This window comes from Pantherophis guttatus, chromosome 3 (genome assembly GCF_059756535.1).
Source record: "Pantherophis guttatus breed Tessera chromosome 3, ASM5975653v1, whole genome shotgun sequence".
NCBI lineage: Eukaryota > Metazoa > Chordata > Lepidosauria > Squamata > Colubridae > Pantherophis > Pantherophis guttatus.
The window spans coordinates 133,160,628-133,180,210 of NC_142065.1; the positions used below are offsets into that span (position 1 = coordinate 133,160,628).

At 35.2% G+C, this 19,583-nt stretch overlaps 1 protein-coding gene across 5 annotated transcripts in view; it reads right to left on the reverse strand.

Annotated features, from left to right (window-relative positions):
* Positions 1-19,583, reverse strand: part of CDH18 (cadherin 18) — a 656,995-nt gene that overhangs the window by 478,434 nt on the left and 158,978 nt on the right. Inside the window, exon 1 of one of the 5 annotated variants that reach the window (XM_087890246.1) lies at positions 2,297-2,412. The exons of the other annotated variants lie outside the window; for them this stretch is intronic. The gene's annotated coding sequence lies outside the window, so the exon portion shown is untranslated. Of the gene's footprint in view, positions 1-2,296; positions 2,413-19,583 lie in introns of those variants that run through there. 5 annotated transcript variants of the gene reach the window in all.

Genomic DNA, 19,583 nt, shown 5'->3' on the forward strand with positions numbered 1-19,583 from the left:
GGGAGGCTGCAGATCATGGAATAGTTAAACGAGTAGTGCACAAACAGATATTCATATTGCTACCCAAACATACAACCTGGGTGTGTTTGTAACTGCGTAAATGCAGTAACGTTTTACTACATCCAACAGAATTCGACTAATTTTTTTTTCTCTCTGAAAGAACATTCAGAAACAATTCCTCATTCATTTAGAGAATTTTTTAAATGCAAAATTGCTTACCTTTCCTTAGTTTTTATTTGCACAGTATTGAGAGTCAGTTACAATTTCCATTTAAGAGTTGGGAACTGGGAGATCTGAGCTAAAGATGTGATGTAGTCATAATGCTGATTTAGTCTAGTAGCTATATTGCAATCATATAGGAATGAATATCAAGTTATGAATATTTATTAGAAAACAGCATTTACTTCCTATTTAATTGTCAATTATTGCATGAAGCATTGATTGGATGAACAGGAGGACTTCTGTCTAGATTCAACTAAACTGGAAACTGATTTTTCTAGAATAATTTGCTACTGAAAAATATTTCTTGTGGAAAATCTTGCCCAGTACAAATCATAATTGAAAGCTCAACTTTTGAGAATAGCATCTCAACTATAGGGAAGATTATCTGAATTTTAACAGTGGCTTTCACTATGATTTGAATATGTTTGTCTTTATGATTTAGTATTTTGTTTAATATTTGTAACAGTAATTCACTGTTTGAATTACTTTTTATAAGTAATAAATTGTCCTAATTATAACTAAGCAGGATCACCGATAATTAGTTCTTCAATGAAGGAAATTTAAAGACTGCTGGCTAACTGGAAACCCAAACAAAAAAGGAACATAATGTATTTCTATCTATTTGCCCATGTATTAGCCAGACTTGTTGTTTGTACAAAGATACCTTATGATAAAGTTAAATCTCTTTTCTTTCTTACATCTAGTTTAGTCTAATGAGATTAAAGTCACAGTATTATAGTAATGTATTTTTCATCTGGTTTATGCTTTTCTTAAATTGTATGCTGTTATTTAAATTATACTATTTAAGTTGTCAGGAAGTTAGCATCCAAGCTGATGAAATCTCATAATTTGAACTTTTAAAATACAATGAATCTCTGTAACCATATTACTGAGATTGTAGCAATGTTTTGTTTATCTAAATAAATTGATACATACTGTATTAGAGTCCTGAAACCCATCCTTTACTTTTTGAGGGTTGTTCTCAAAGATGTTACTTTTAGAAACCAAAGTTTTAAATTAAATGTATCCCAGAATCTGGAATATGTCTCTTGACTCCAGCCTATTGATAAGATATTTCTCTTACTCTTACTCTTATACTGAAAGACTGTTCACTTTTGACTGTGTTTCAGCAATACCCAAAATAACCAACATTATTTCAGAATGTTTTGAAATTCTGCCCATTGTTCTCAGGATCTATAATTGACTTTTAATTTAGAAATCCAGCGGCTTGGCCTTTTGGCATTAGGATTCAATTTACTATCAAGAATTCCTCACTCTTCAAACCAGAACCATGAAGATGTGATGAAAATATTCCATTCCATACAAAATATAGTAATTTCAGTGAGAAAAAAAAATCCCTTCACTGAGATGATGAAAGAAGGAGGGAGAAGAGGAGGACTACTCTTTGGCCATTGATTGTGATGTTTTTGTAATTAAATCATGAAAATTATTTAATTGAATTGGCATTACATCTGTCATTTCTTGTCCTTCATCTCTAGTGACCAATTTTATGATCTAGCTCAGCAGAACTTGATGTGTCCTTTGAGTATTCTCTGAATAAATGTGCATGGAACTTTTGTGACAACAGGACCATGATTAGATAATAAAATGCAGTCAAGTGTGGCACGCAATTTATAAGATCAGCTCACAGTTGCTTGTTAACACTTTCCTGGAAAAATATGCAAGATTGAACAGAGGTATCAAACCATTGCCTTAATACTAGTTTCTGGATTGTCTTAAATGTAAAGACTGTTTATCGATAACTGCTAAGTATATTTTCCCTTACCGGTGTTTTCTATTTCGTTTTGTCTACAATGAATATCCACTTACTTTCATTTTAATGCAAAAGCTCAGAAATAAGAAGTTAGCAATTGTCACTATTCCGAAATGTCATTAGTAATGAAGCACACTGAAAGCTATACTAAGAGAGGTGAATACAGATGTAAAGTCCATGTTTTGACAATGCTGAATAAAAGGAGCTGCTGAGCTTTAAAGTTAAAATAATATTTGAACTTTATAGAAAAATATCAAGAACACAGGAATACTCTTATGCTAAATCAGATTATTGGCTTACCTTGCTTAATATTTCCAACACTAACTGGCAAGAACTCTGATCTTTTTCAGTCTTATATAAATATACTTGGGACTGAACATGGAGCTTTTATATATACTCCTATCTTTATGTGGCCTCTGATGGGAGTTAACTGTGAGTGAGTGAGTGAGGAGGAGAAGTTTTGTGACTTCATGGCTGTTATGACATCATATAATACCAAAGCAGGAGCCCTGTTTGATTTTTCTCTCCAATAGGAAGGATGTGACATAGACCCATGGGGGACTCAGTCTTGCTTTTTTTGTAATATTCCAATTATTAATTTAAAAATGCTCCTATCAATGTACATCCTTGTAAGTTCACTCCATGTTCAAAGTCAAGAACAGAGGCGAGATTAATTAATGAAATGCTGCTGTTTTCTATATTCACTGCTACATTTCTGAATGGCAACCTTCAGAGTGGTGCATTCATCTACTGTGCTATGTTGTTTTTCAAGTTTGACTGTTGTAGATAGAAAAAAATGGGGTTTTTTTCCTCTCAATTTTCTAATTAAACAGGTTTGGGGTAAAGCTTAAAAGACATATCTAGCAAGCTAATTAGATAGTAACTGGCGGGTTCCTGCCTGTTGCCCCCTTTTTGAAGACTGGGTTTCCAACAGGGAAGTACAACCCATGTTTCATCTATTTCTGAGAAAAGGCTAGTCAGAATAGGAACCTCTATTTAGGATAGGAACCCACTAGGAATCATTCATCTTATATATTACTGCAGGTAATATCATCTCCAGCATCTTTTCAAAGACTTGTGGGCTATCCTATAAATACATATCCTATCCTCTTTGGGGGAAGTTACCTCATTGGACAGAGAAAATGTTAGAGGTGGGCTTTTTGAAAGGGTTGCCAATGAAGATGCTTCTGCAGTACAGTCATCCAAATTTTAATATTAAATTCACCATTATAAAAACATAGAAGTGACTCCCAGTGTCAGATTAATATTACCAGGGATCCCTCAAGAAAAGCTTTTCCATCTCTTTGCTTGGACAGCATGTTTTCTGCATATCTTAAAAGAAGATTGTGTAAGTGCATTGTTGAATAGCACCAGATGTATGATATCAAAGTGCATAAGTTACAACAATAATGTCTCCTAAGCTAAACTAGGTCATGATTAAAAACTTGACTCAACTCTCTACAAATAAGGACAATGGCAGTCTATCTTCCTGCAGTTATCAATCTGAAATAAATGTGAGCAGATTGGAATGATGTACTTTTTGTTACAAAATAGATGGTGTTTTTAAACTGTTCCAAATATCTGCATATGCAGATCAGATACAGATTTCTCATAGTAAAAAGCAAGCTATGCCAATATATAGAGATCTCCTACTTATTGGCTATCTAAATACATTTAGAGAGTGAAACAGTCCAAGACTTTCAGATCTTTGCTGAAGAAAGACAAATCTTGGTGAAAATATATGCTCTGCATTAGACCATTAACAGTATCTGGAGGTTGAGGTACAATCTAAAAAACCTAGAAAGACTAATTTTTCAATTACATTTCCCCCCAAGAAATCTTTATTTTCAAGAAGATATGCTAGCGATAAAATATAATCAACGATGCACTTCTCAAATTTCACCGTAGAAATATATGATGAGTCATGTGGTCTACAGATTACAGTGATCATAGATTTGAAGAGGCTGGATTAAAGCTGACTGTTGGAATCAGCAAATAAATAATGTAAATCTAGGGCTATTGAGTCTATTGACAGATGAAGGGAAGAAAAGAAACAGGCAATTTACAAGTCACTGTGCAAAAGTTTGAATGAGTAATGTAAAATCAAAACAAAACCAAGACACTGGACAATATTTGATTTTAAATCTATGACTGTCAGAAAGAGTATGTGAAGACAAAAAGGAGGACATGTTCTCTTTTTGCAAAATGTCTTGTAGCTCTAACAGCTGTATTTAAATACTTTTTTTAAACCCTTATTTATTTATTGGGATTTTGACACCTGACAGCAAGACGATTCTGGTAAATTGACGATTTTTAAAAGAATATGTAATTTAGAAATGAAAGTGACCATCCAGACAAAACCAGATAACACCCCCCATCCCAAAAAAATCCAACAGTGTTCCAGAGACCTTATAATAGACCAGTGGTGAAATCCATTTTTTTTTTACTACTGGTTCTGTGGGCGTGGCTTGGTGGGTGTGGTGTGGCTTGGTGGGCGTGGCAGGGTAAGGATAGTGCAAAATCCCCATTCCCCCCCACTCTTGGGGGAAGGATATTGCAAAATTTCCATTCCCACCCCACTCTGGGACCAGCCACAGGTGGTATTTGCTGGTTCTCCGAACTACTCAAAATTTCCGCTACTAGTTCTCCAGAACCTGTCAGAACCTGCTGGATTTCACCTCTTTAATAGACCTTATTATTCTGGCAATAGAGCAGGATTTGAAGAACCTATAGAACAGGGGTCACCAACCTTTTGGACCTCAGGGACCACTAAATTTATAACTTTCAATCCCGCAGACCACTAATATGAATTAGTGATGAGATGGGGTCCTTCAGGCACTTAGTGTGGCCGCCTGTTAGCAAAGAGAAGCATCCGGGGTCAACCCTAGCTTTGCTGTCCATTGCAGCTAGGAATCTCAAATACGACCAAGAATGAACGTTTGTCTTGTAGCCAGCCCGGGTGCTAGATGACACCTCCCCACACCCCGGCAAACTCTGTCTCTCGAGGAGCCTGGCTGAACTTTCGTGCACCACTCACTGAAGCACCTGGACTCCCAAGGAGGGAGGGAGGAGCTGGAGCTACTAAACAGGGAGCCAAGCTAAATGCCTGAAGGACCCCATCCCATCAGCAAATGGGATTAATTGCTTTGGCAGGCTGTATCCAGCCCAGGGGCCATAGTTTGAGGATTCCTGACTTAGTGTAATATAAAAAATGCAAAAATGCAAAAAAAATTCTGCCGACCACCAACATTTTCTCACGGACCACCAGTTGGTGACCGCTGCTATAGAACATTTCAAGAATGGACACCATCTGTATTTTGGGGTAATTCTGTTCCAGAGAGCATGTGCTGCAACAGATGAGGCATTCTTCCTTGGTTCCACAAGATGACAATGTTTAACTAAAGGGACTTGCAGAGTCCAAACTGAAGAGATCCTGTCTGCCTGAATATACTGGATGGGCAGACACAATTGGACACAAGTAACCATGCCATATGCCATGAAGAGATTTATGGGTGATTAGCACCAGTCTTAAACCACCCAGAAGATGAATGGTAAGCAAGGCAGTTTGTGAAGCAGCAATGAGACATAGTTGAATTGAGAAGTGCTCATGACTATGCACACTATTGCATTTTGAACTAGCCGCAGCTTCCAGTTGGTCTTCAATTCAGCTCTGTATAGAATACTTATCAATAGTCCAATCATGACTAGTGTGAGTGACAGTCTGAAAAGTCTCTCTGTCAAAGAAAGTTGTAACTACTGCATAAGATGGACATGTGTAAAGTAGTAGTAGTAATAGCTGCAAGTTCACAACAATGCACAAACTAGTTAAATTAGTAAAATATCATATTATAAAAAGCCAATAAAATATATTAACCAGCAATTCAGTAGGAAAATATCGCAGTCTCTTTGCTAACTCTAGATTTTTGGTAATATAATGCTGATAAGCAATAAAATATAGATCACTAAATATCCCCAATTTTAATTGATTCAAAACATAAAAAACCCGTAAGCCTTGTTGATAGAATTCAATACATGTTAGTCTACCTTTAAAAGCACACCAAAGAAGGATCTCAAGCAATCATTTTACAAACATAAAGAGTACTGCTGAAAATTCAGAATAATAATGAGAATATGATATTCAATAATTTTTACAGTCCTATCAAAGGCACAGGTCCTGATAACCTAGTAAAACTCATGGCTACTTGTATCTGTAGCACTGTGGGTATTCACAATAAGATGTATACCATTTCAAATAGACTAGCTGCCATATATTCAGAATCTGGATATTTGGAGTAGATGCATGTTTCACCATAAAATTAATCTGGGAATTTATACAAATGTCTGCTCAGCAAAATTTCCAGAAATTTAAGTTGCCTATCAAATCCTTCCCAAATGTGTCCCATTCTCCTGGATGCCACTTTTTCATTTCATTTTGAGCCTCAAAATTTAGTTTCAAGCATACAACATTATTATTTCTATCTCACTGGGAATATGATGTCATGCTAAAACCAAAATGCCTTCATCTATAGTATTTTAAATTGGAAAGGAATCTTTTTAACTGGCTCATTGTTAGATCAGATTGAATAGTCTTTTTAAAAGAAAAATGTAGCACCAATTAATTTCAAAGCAGAAAACAAGAAAGTGAGGAGAGAGAGACGGAGGGAAGGACAGACTGAGAGAAAGTCAAGTCAAAAACTACTATGAAAAATTAATGTCCTTGATCCAATTTTGCCTTTTGGAATAGATTGCTTCTACTGGAGTTCTTTATTATGTCTACTATTCATTCATTCCTTTCAAAATTTCAGCATTATAATAGGCTAGGCATTCCTCCAAGCAAGTATCTCAAAAAAATAAAGAAAAAATACAAAGAAATGATATTCCCCTTCATCAAGACAAGAACAAACAATTTCAGAAACAACATATTTTCTAATATTTCAACCAAAAAGCTCTTCATCTCTTATCTTATTTAACAAATAATTATTCAATCTTGATCAGCAAAAGTATTTTAAAAAATACTATGATAACAATGTATATACACAAATAAACAATAATAATTATGAACAAATTTTAAACAAGTAAATCAATTTTATATTATTTCACTTTACTTTTACACAGTACCTTATCATTTTCCCTAAAAATACAATAAAATTCTTTTTCCCATGTCTTATATCATATTTATAAACAAATATTTAAAGCCTCATTTTAACTGACTCGAAGAACATTGCATTAAGAGCTATTACAATGTGCTGAAAATTTTTAATCTTTATTCCCTCCAAACAATGTCCCACACATTAATTTCTTATCAATTTCTCTTCATCTCCTATCAGTTTAATACCATAGTTTATCACTTTCTCTAAAAAAATCAGCAAAAAAATCTCTTCTTCCAATACTTATGTATAAACAAATATATTAACTTTTCAGTATTCAGTCCTAGTCAAGAAAAAACCATTAAAAGCGGATAGAAAAAAATCATATATATTTTAACCTTGGTCGAATAAACTAACTTTAAAAACTTTTTTACTTTTAAAAGTATTAATGTTTATTCCTTTTAAATAATACCTCAAAAGCTCATTTCTTTTTTCTCCTATCTTTTTTTCTGAAATTCCTTAATAAGTGTAACACATCTTTTTTGTAAGTTCAAAGTGAGAAGATTGTCCAAGTCACTCTTCTGAGTTGGATCCACACATCCAAGTAACACTTCTGGTTTATTATTTGTGTGTCCCTTTTAGCTTTCAAAAGATCAGCCAGTTTTATAATATCAAAGTTCTGCATACCATCTTTGTCAGTATCATTTTAAAACCTGTCAATTTTAAATCCATATCCGAAACAGCCTGATTCTTAACTCTTCTATCTCTTCTTTTGAACCCATTTTTATAGTCTCAGACAATTCAATTTACAAGAAGTTCTAGTATTAGAAGATTAAATCAAATTAACATCTCAATTTATTCCATATCGGAATGCCATGTATCTTTAAAAACATGACAAGGGACAGAGAGAAAATCTACAGAAGTTCTAACTAAATTGCCCCAGCAAATCTGGAGAAGCCACAATAAATCTGGAGAATTCAGTCTATAAAAAGGTAAAGGTTCCCCTTGGACCTATATGCTAGTTATTCCTGACTCTAGGGGGCAGTGCTCATCTCCATTTCAAAGCTGAAGAGCCAGCGCGGTCCGAAGACGTCTCCATGGTCATGTGGCTGGCGTGACCAAACGCCAAAGGCACACGGAATACTGTTACCTTCCCACCAAAGGTGGTCCCTATTTGTCTACTTGCATTTTTTACATGCTTTCGAACTGCTAGGTTGGCAGAAGCTGGGACAAGTAACAGGAGCTCACCCTGTTATGCGGCACTAGGGATTCAAACTTCTGAACTGCTGACCTTTTGATTGACAAGCTCAGCATCTTAGTCACTGAGCCACCGGTCCCTATTCGGTGTATATATTAATACCAAATAAAGGAGTTTTAAGAGGCTGTGCAACTATCACACAACTTTCTTAATTTCACAACATTGCAAAATAATACTTGGAATCATCCAATGCAAATTAGAGTACTACATAAAAAGTGAAATGCCAGAGGTTCAATCTTTTTCTTTTTTTTAATAAAAGGTGAAAGATATTGCTGATACAACCTGGATAATTGAAAAAGGTAGAAAAATACCAAAAGGAAATCTTTATTGACTACAGAAAGCCTTCAGCTGTACTGATTATGTCTAGTTGTAGAATGTGCTTAGAAAAATAACAATATCAAAACATCTCATGTTCTCTTGCAAGATATGTAAACAGATTAGGAGCAAACAGTTTGGAAAGAATATGATGAAACAGGTGGTCCTAATTTATAATGTAGTAAGATAAGGTTATATATTCTGTCCTTATTTATTTAATCTGTACGCTGTGTATATGGTATGAGTATGTTTATGCATATTTGTATATTTGTGTGTGTGTGTGTGTGTGTGTGTGTGTGTATCAGGATAGCTCTATTAATGAAATCCAAGAAGTTGAATGAGGAAAAAAAATGGGACTAAGGTTAAGTATAAAGAAGACTAGTGACAACAGATACACAAGTAACCTTAGAATTGACCATAAAGGTACTAAAGTAATAAACGCCTTCTCTGTGGTGGCACCTACCCTATGGAACAATCTACCTCCAGAGATACAAGTGATCTCCGACCTCCGGACTTTTCGTCGGGCCCTAAAAACTTATTTTTTTCAGTTAGCCGGTCTGTCTTGATTTTAGGGTTAGTTTTAAAATTTTAATATTGATTTTAAATTGACAAGTTTTAAATTACGGGCCAAATTTATAAATTATTTTAACTTTATTTTTAACTGTGATGTTATGTATAGATGTTTTTATTTTGGCTGTTCACCGCCCTGAGTCCGAAAGGAGAAGGGCGGTATAGAAATTTGAATAATAAATAAATAAATAAATAAATAAATAAATAAATAAATAAATAAATAAATAAATAAATAAATAGTTTCTGCCTTTTAGGATTGAAAATAATCAAAAAATGAAGCAGAAGTCAAGAAATATGCAGACTAGTACTTGATAAAATAGCAATGAAAAAGATATTCAGATATAGTGCTGTATCTGTACCCCAAAAAGTGAGAATTGTGTGAACAATGATTTTTCTTATGATACTGTATGGAAAAGAAAGTTGGATTTTGAAGAAGCTGAATAGAAGAAGTTTTGACCATTTTGCATTTATTGCTGGAGAAAACTCCTGAGAATACTATGGATAACCAAGAAAACAAAACATGTATTACATAATAATAATAAAAAAATCTGGATTTGAGATACAAACAGCTAGACTCAAATCTATCACATTTTGCACATAATATATAACTACCCAGCTCCTTTGAGAAATCTATAAAACTGGGAAAAGCAGAAGGAAGGAAAAGACATTGATAGACTTGTTTACAACAGCAATGAACGCACCATTGACAGACCTAAAAGGCCAATTTGGAGACAGATCATCTTGGAGTAACTCTATTTCTTTGGTTGCTAAGAGTCTACACTAACTTGATGACACTTAATCAATGAATCACCAACAAGTCATGCAGCACTGAAAAGCAGACATGATAGTTGAAAGGGGTCACCTTGATTGTCAACTTAACCTCTTTGTAAAGCCAGAGAGTAGCTGGTCTCCTTTCACTGCAATAGTTGAGTCTATGATACCATTCCCAGTGATTAATATAATGAGTATGTTAGTAGGTTAACAGTATGTTAATGTTTACTCATACATTTATATCTTCCTATAAGCCCCCCACCCCCCAAAAGCTAAATATTATATAAAAATAATATGAAAACTTCAAATGTCCCTAAGCTAACCAAAATCCTTTTTTTTATTTTTCTTTATCTATTTAACTCAGCATTGCATATATTTTCTGGAAGTCACCATTATAATTATTTTGGCTATGTGCAAAGTATGGCTGGTTCCATTTCAGGGAACCTGGGCAGAGGTTGGAGCAATTATGTACTATTTACATAAAATGCAGAAGTAGGTTTCACTATGAACTTCACACTTGTAAGTGACAGGTTTAGTATTTCCCTCACCCATGTTGAAAACTTAAAGGCTTGTAAATAGACAGTCACAATATTAGAATCCTGCCACACGTGCTATCATAGCAAAAATGAAATATACAATTTACTACAACAAGAAAATGTATGCTTAAAAATGCCACATCAGGTAAATGTTACACTTGATAATGACATTGTGAAAATTGCGTTAAAAGGAAAGTTGTTCTAATAACTGGCATTATAAACACTGTAAATGCCGAAAACAATATTTAATTATTTGAAATATGAAAACAACTTTTCATTAATTAAGAAAAGTTGCAGATTTTCTTAAAGATGTGATGATGGTGATGATGATGATGATGATGATGATGATGATGATGATGATGATGAACTAAAATACAACTTTCTAAAACTGGTTGTATTGTATTCAGCTGCACTTTTTATGCCTGTAATTGGCTTTAGAACAGGACTAGAATCCACCATCATGGATCCTAATCCTGGTTCATCTGACGCTAGAAATTGAGCTCCTTGGTTTAGTGGCAATTATTTTTAAACCACATAAGTCAGTAGTGCTTCATTTTGGAACATCCTATCCGATAATCAATCTTATCTTAACCTTCATTCTGCAACACTTAATATTCTGTTCATAATTTTTTTTTCTTTTTTCTATTGCAGCTGTAAACAGTCTTAAGAAAATGTCAGTGTCTCTCCCTCACACAAACACAACAAGATCATTGGTTTTACAATGTGATTATCTACATAAGTCTTGACATTTTATACTTAATTATATTTAGGGAAAGGAAGCATAACTGCAAAGAGCTTGCTCAAGATGAAGAGCTACTCATTCAAATTAATTAAACATGTTCCTCATTATTATTATTATTTTATAGTGAGCATTAACAGCATCTTAAATATCTTGCCTTTGCATCTGGTCCTAGATGCTACTAACCAGACACAACTCATAGACAGAACACACTGCAAATTCTATTTTAAAGAATTCCATTATATTCTAGAATATGTTTGAGCCTTATCTAGTTAATTATGTGCCATAGTTCTTTCCATATATTGCACAATTGAATATGCTATATCAACGGTCCCTAATCTCTGAGCCATGGCCTATTTGGAATTGGCTGCAGCCATGCAAATAGCTGGTTGGAGCATGTGCACACAGCTCAACTTGTGCAAATGGTGGACCAATGGGCAATTGTGTACATGCACGCCAGCCCCAGTCATGCAAGTTGAGCTGTGCATATGCACAGTGGCCCAGTTTCCCTCTCCTCCACCAGCTGGGCTACCAAGCTACAAAGACTGAGGACCGCTGTTCTATATTATATACAATATTTGGTTGATGGATACCTTCTTAATGGACAAAGGATAAATAATTGATTTCATTCCCATGCCCAAAAAAATAAAATAAAATAAAAATAAAAATCAGGGCATATAAAACATAATACTGTCTTTCCCTTTACTGATATGAAGAAAGTGATGGCCAACTATATGAATTTTGTATTCCTACCCACCTCCAGTTTGCTAGAGAAAAAGAAAATCTTCCTTATTTTGAATTAAGTTAAAGGAAGTCTCCATATGAACTTTATTTAATCTCTCAATCAGGATTCCCATTTTATTAGGTATGATAGTGTAGGTTTTTTTTTTCAAGAAAAACCTGGATAGTAAGTGTGTGTGTGTGTGTGTGTGTGTGTGTGTGTGTTCAAGTCAATGTTCATTCTTAGCAATTGCCTGGATGGCTCCCTGTAATTTTCATGGCAAGTTTTCAGAAATGGTTTTCCACTGCTTTCTTCCTAAGGATGGTCCAGGGAATGATTGGTCCAAGATCACCCAGCTGGTTTTGTACCTAAAATGGGACTAGAACTCATAGTTTTCAGTTGCTAGCCTGGTGTCTTAACTACCATAAGAAATTGGTTCTTGGATAGTAACTATAAATCAATTACTTTTTTTTCTAATTATCCCATTTATTTGAAAAAAAAACATAAAAGAAAATGTATGTTCCTGTGTCCATTTCTTCTAATGGACATGTTTTTGTATGGATATTTTGTTGAAAAAATGTATTGCAAAATTCAAAGAGGTAGGAGCAAGTGTATTTTAGCTGAGGATATGCAAGCAATGAAGGATCATGTGAAAAGAAAAATGAAATTAATAACTTTGCAAGTCCCAACACCTTTGTTTCCATATAATTTTACTCTCTGTGATTTGATTTTGAACTATTATTGAATGGTAGTTTAGAACAACTCAAGTATAGGCTGGGATAAGGGAGAATGATGATGATTTAAAGGAAACTGTTACACTTGGTGTATACTTGTTCTAGAAAGCAACATTGTATTTAAAAAGTGTAACAAAACAAGCTGACTCATAGATAATATGGGATGATGGTAACATTTCTTATTGTTAAGAATAAATGTGTTAAAGGTCCAAAAGAATGGACTGTGAACTGTTGGAGGTAGGAACAAATAAATACAATTAGTATTTGTGAAAATGGGAAAGCCAAATCCAAAACGTTATTCCACAGCTATTAGAGTTTTGTCTTTACTTTTTGTGGTGATTGTATATAGATTTTCCCAGTGCTGAAGATGGATATTAAGTTCTGAATATTGAGTATAGAAGTCCTGCCCTCAACAAAACACATTACATATCTCAACATGTTATTATTATTATTATTTTGGAGGCTGTTGTGGCCATCTGTTCTGTGAGCCTTATTTCTATTTGCTAGTCAGCTGGAAAGTTGCCTGAAAGTAGAGGTGCCAAACTCTAGTATTTCAGTAGAATACTACAAAGAACTACTGACACAATAGAAAATTTCCCTTTTCTTAAATGAATGTTCAATAAAATGCTCCTTCATATTGAATTATAGCTTTGGAAAATCATGCTACAGTGGATACACATTTCATTTCATTATTTATACTTACTTACACACACACACTAATATGTATGTATGTATGTATGTATGTATGTATGTATGTATGTATGTATGTCCTTGGTTATTCGGGTTTTTTCCTGCGTAAAATAGATTGTGATGTCTATCGCTTCTTCTATAACTAGACCTGGAACTCGCATCTTTAGGACAATATACATACATACATACATATATGTGTGTGTGTGTGTGTGTGTGTGTGTGTGTGTGTATGTTTTCTGAGGTTTTCGCGGGTGTTTGTATGTAGGTCTTTGGTTATTCGGGTTTTCTCCCGCGTAAAATTGGAGGTTTCTTGGCAACGTTTTGACGAAGTCTCATTCATCATCTTCAGGCTGGTGTTCTCAGCTTCGTGCTTCTAGGAGCAATGTGTGTGATCGCAGCTATTTCTTCAAGGAGTATATGAAATCCCATGCCCCACCTGCCCCACCACATACATCGGACAAACCAACAGAAGAATAAGTGCACACATTGAAGAACACAAGAACTCAGTCAGAAAAGAGGAACCAACTTCTTCCCTGGTCCAACACCTCAAAGCCACAGGACATGATATTGACTTTAAAAAGACCAGAACTATCGCCAAAATTGAACACTTTAACAACAGAATAATCAGAGAAGCCATCGAGATAGAAAAACGTCCACACAGCATGAATAAACGAGAGGATACCTCCCACCTACCAGCCATTTGGAAACCCGCCCTTATTGACAAACGAGTCCCTAACACAAAGAATGACACCAGACCCACACTCACGAGAGCCACACAGGATGTAGCCACCACACATCCATGCAGAAAGCAGACTCGAACCCACACTGATGATGAAGCACGACCCCGGACCAGAAGCCAGACCACAGCTGCATCATTAGTCACCTTAAACCCCTCCAATCCATACATGAAGCAGACTGACACTCACCATGAAGAGATAGCACGGCCACGAACACGAAGCCAAACAACAGCAACACAGCTCACCAGCTCAAATCCCCCTGCTACTCAGACTGACCCAAGCACAATCAAGCCCCCACCTAAACAGAACACAAACCCATCCAATCAGAGCACAGCCAAACCCCCATCCAATCAGAGCACAGCCAAACCCCCATCCAATCAGAACACACCTCTGCCCAATCAGAACACAGCCAAGCTCCCACCCAATCAGTTCATACCCCCACTGGCAGTTAAAAAGAAGAAACAGCTGCAATCACACACATTGCTCCTAGAAGCACGAAGCTGAGAACACCAGCCTGAAGATGACGAATGAGACTTCATCGAAACGTTGCCAAGAAACCTCCAATTTTACGCGGGAGAAAACCCGAATAACCAAAGACCTATATATATATAGGTCACACACACATACACACACACACACACACACACACACACACACACACCAACTGTATGAGGTAAAATAATATTTTCAGCAACTGTATTACTGATGTTCAAGGCTATGTGAGGAGAATTACTTAAATAGATGTGACCCCCACCCCCCCTTAAGGCCATTTGGAAAGTTTTAGTGGGTTTTGTTCTAGGATTGTGCAGTTCTTGGAGGGGTGCTACTCTGGGACAAAGACTTCAGTGAGCTATTGCCTTGAAGTTTATTTTAAAGCCATCAACTGCTATAAACAGTATAAGAGGCTTCTGCAATGCACAACACATATGCAGAAGCCTCTTCTAGTTATTGCAAGAAATGATCAAGCTATGCAAAGTAATATGAAATATCTGATTCAGGCAAATCCCATTATCTCTTCATCTTCATAGCAGAAATTGCATTGTTTCCGTAGCACAAATTTAAGGGCAAATTTAAACTGTCCTGTATAGGCCTATTATATTCAATACATGTCTGTATTTCAGTATAAAAATAGAAAGCTTCAAAAATAAGTACTTTGTGAAGAAAGAAAGGAAAGAAAGAAAGAAAAATCACTTTGTATCACTTGTCAGCAAAATTAAAGAATCATATTTTTATTTTTCCAAAACTATTTTTCCATAATTCTTTAGTCTCTTTATGAGGCTCCTTTGTCTTCTCTCTGTTACTTTCCAAAACATTTCTATGTCAAAAAAATAATGTTTGCCATCACTAAATCTGCCTCCTTCTCAAAAGAGCTGAAGAAGCTTCTTGGATGAGAAGCAAAACACCTTCAAAGAAAAACCAGAAAGTCCAGTTGCCTCTTGAAAAAGTACCTTTGGGATAAAATGCATTGTGTTTTTCATTCATAATTCTGTTTTATATGTTCTGTAATAATTCACAATGAGTTTAATGCAATTTTCATCCAAACTGTATTATATTTCGTTGCGTTACTAATGTTTACTTTCTTTCATTATAAACTATTTAGTTCCATCCTATCATTTTTTTAATGAATTTACATCATATTACAGTTTCACCATCCTCTGGTGATTTTGTGGAATTTTATCACACAAACACCTCTTTGTGTTGGGATACGTATGTGTGTATGTATATATATATATATACACACACACATTTACATTAACTATGTTGGTATTAAAATAAATGTTGATATGATTATACAACTGTGTGAGGCTTCTGTGTATGCAATATTTTAATCAAAGTAAAAGAGACCATTGGTTGAATGATGTAGCAAAGAAGCATTGCAATGCAGTTTAAATTCTAATGGAATTCTGATCTGTGATTTAATCAGTGTACATATAAGCTGATGTACTTTGCTAATTTACAATAATTTTTAAAGTAAAACACACAGTCCATAAAACACCAGACATAAGCTCAGAAAAGGGAAATAGAAGAATAATGTTGTGTTACACTAGCACACTATGACTGCTTCTATAACTATATTGATTAATTTAGAACCAGAACTTGGATTAATGTGGAAGGAAATAATTCAGGCAATCCTTACTCATTTAGTGCTTTGGTACTTGAAGAAACACCTTCACCTCACTGAATCAGCCCATTTGGTATGCTCTGGTTTCTGGTTGTGCCACTTATATGAGGTAAGAGCCGCGGTGGCACAGTGGTTAGAGTGCAATACTTCAGGCTATTTCTGCTGATCACTGGCTGCCAGCAGTTTGGCAGATCAAATCTCACCAGGCTCAAGGCTGACTTAGCCTTCCATCCTTCTGAGGTCGGTAAAATGAGGACTCATATTGTTGGGGAATATATGCTGACTCTGTAAATTGCTTAGAGAGGGTGGTAATGCACTGTGAAGTGGTATATAAATCTAAAGGCTATTGCTATTGCTAAGGGAATGAAGCCAAGTCAGTTACTACTTTGACCTTATTATAGAGCTTTCTTTTGGCATTAAGAGCTGAATCATTATCTTAATGTTCTGGAAGCTGTTTAAAATAGAAGTCTGTTGAAGAGCATTTAGTGGACATGTTAATTGTTGCTGTTTTTTTACATTTCAACTGAATGGTTCTGTTCCATTTTCACTATATATTTGGTTGTATCGTTTATGTATTTATTGATATTGATATTATTTTATATGTTTTGCACTTTTTATTTTAATTATGCATATTATTGATGCTTTAATTGGTTGTGTAGTTTTATTGCACTGTTACTTTTGATTTGGCAATGTAGAAATAAACAAACACACAAATAAATACAATTTAATGATTACTCATTTTGTTTTACTTTATTTTGGTGTGGGAAAATAGACATCATTTGCACCGATACCACTACCACTTTATAAAATGACAACAAAACTATATATCTAGTGTTTATTCTGCCCATGTAGCTTACTTGTTTTCTAAGTATTTATGCCTCATACTTTAGCACAGAACAAAAACATTAAAAGAAACAATCTTTGATTTGCTTTTATAGATACATCTTTCATTGTTCCCATGAGAACAAAATCTGAAAGTTACAACATGTGTATCTTGAAATGTTTATTTAGTAGCAGCAGTTATATGGCAATAAGCAGTACATGCTTCTACATCTGGTATGAAGAATATGAGGAGGAAATTGATGTTGTTTTTATCTATTTTAATGGACTGTATCTTGCTAGCGTTTAGAATCTCTCTGATAGAACAATACACATTGTTTATGGGCCAACCAAGGCAATTGTGCAGTGGCTCCACAGAGGAATAAATTGCAAATGTGATGAATATTGCTAACAGCACCTGGAACTGCTTCTACTTTAGCCGCAGAAATTATTTTAAAAGTCACATACAGTTAATTATGCTATAACCAAAGGATGTAATTTCTCTACATTGGAGGATGAACCAAAAATAATGTTGGTTGCTGTATGTGGGTTTCTCAGAATAAAGATGAACCTATGAAGAAGAAGAATGTACTAGCAAGAAGAGGAGAAAAGTGAGAGTGGGGCTAGCAACAGACACTAGAAACGTATGATGGAATGTTTGCCTAAGAAAGGAGAATAATATAAGAACTGGCCTACAAAAGAATGAGGAAGCAAAAGGATATTTCTTCTAGCTTCTGTGCTGTAAATTACTGGCGAAATATGTACATATGTCCTGATATAGTATGAAATCAACAGTCCAGAAGAGCAGCAACATTGGTCATCTCTCTTTTAAATTAATATTTGGGTCATGGTATTTTCTGTTTGCATCTGTGTACAGAACTGTTCTCAAAGCTTCCATTTTATAATTGTCAGGTTTTCAAAGCTTTTTCTTCCCAAACCTTTGATAATTACTTATAACGTTTCTGCACATCCAAGTCCTTTGCAAAAATATCTGCTTACCTGAGAAAATGCATTATTCATTTTGAAAGATTTGCCTTCCAGATAATTTTTTTTTCTTTTGCATTGATATATAATATCATGTCTAACTCAGCTTCCAATCAATCTTTACTGCACTTTTAGGGACATGCATTGCAATGCGTCTTGCTTGCTTTATAAGCAATAGTATACTATAGCTCAGTGTTGATGAATCTTTTCGGCACCGAGTGCTGAAACATGAGCACTTGAGCGTGTGTGGGGGAGCACCAGAAACCAGAAGAGCAACTCCCTGGCGCACATGTGTGGGACTACCGGAAACCCAAAGAGTTGGGGTTTCCAACTGAGCTGAGCCTCCAATTCAGCTTCCGGTTTCCAACATGCACATGAGCACTAGTCGCCTGGTCTTCCTGTTTCTGGTGCGCATGCAAGTGCAAAGACCAGTTGGTCAGTGCTCCTGCACGAGCCAGAAACTAAAAGAGCAACAGGCAACAGTTGGCGTGCCTAGAGAGATGGTTCTGTGTGCCACTTCTGGCACGTGTGCCATAGGTTCGCCATCACAGCTATAGCTTATAGACTACTATAAGCAATAGTAATCAATAGAGCTCCAAATGATCCCTCTTCATCAGTTACTCAATGCTCCTTTTTTCCCCCCTCACTGACTGCTTCACTTCTGCTGCAAAATTATTCAGGAACACACAAAAGAAGGGTTTCCTATCACTTGAGGTAGGTCTGGTGCCAAGACTCATTTAAATAGATGCTGAGCCTGAATGCTGAAAATATTTTGGTTAGGAGTGGTCTCTTTTATCGCTACTTCTCAGTTCACCTGCTTTTGGGACATCCGACAGGCATTTTTGAACAAACAATAACAAAGATCAAGAGCAACAACAAAAGTGAATCTGTATTTATGAATACAGGCATAAAATTACCATAAAAAGAAAAATAGACTTACTTTTCTTAGTGTCTATATTTAACTTTTTACTGTTACACCATTGAAGTAAGAACAAAGCTTGTGCTGCCAAAACTCTTTCTTCTTCTAATAACAGGTTCATGTTATCTTTATTTTCGTAGCACAAACTCATCAGTTACTTGCCTACAGATTTTTTTCATGCAATCAGAGTGTGTCAATGAATTCAGCATTCTTTTTTCTTCAGAATGTTTTTATTTTGTATATTATATTAGGCATGAAAGATGGCAGTACTTGATGCATCCCCCTATACAAATACAATTAATGAAGTGAATTGAGCCAATTTGATGGTCAATATTTTTTCAAATTAAGCTTCCAATGATAAAGAATATAATATAAAGCATAAATCTGGAGGATAAAAGTTTGGACACTTACCTCTCATATAAAGAGATATACAACAAACAATAATGTTTTGAAGTCAATAAATAAATAAAGCTGTGCAGATCCAAAAGACACAAAAACCCTGTGATTTACAGTAAATGGGGGAAAAAATGGCAAAACAGAATTCTTGTAAAGAAAATGGAAAGAACAATAGGAAAAAAGAAAGCT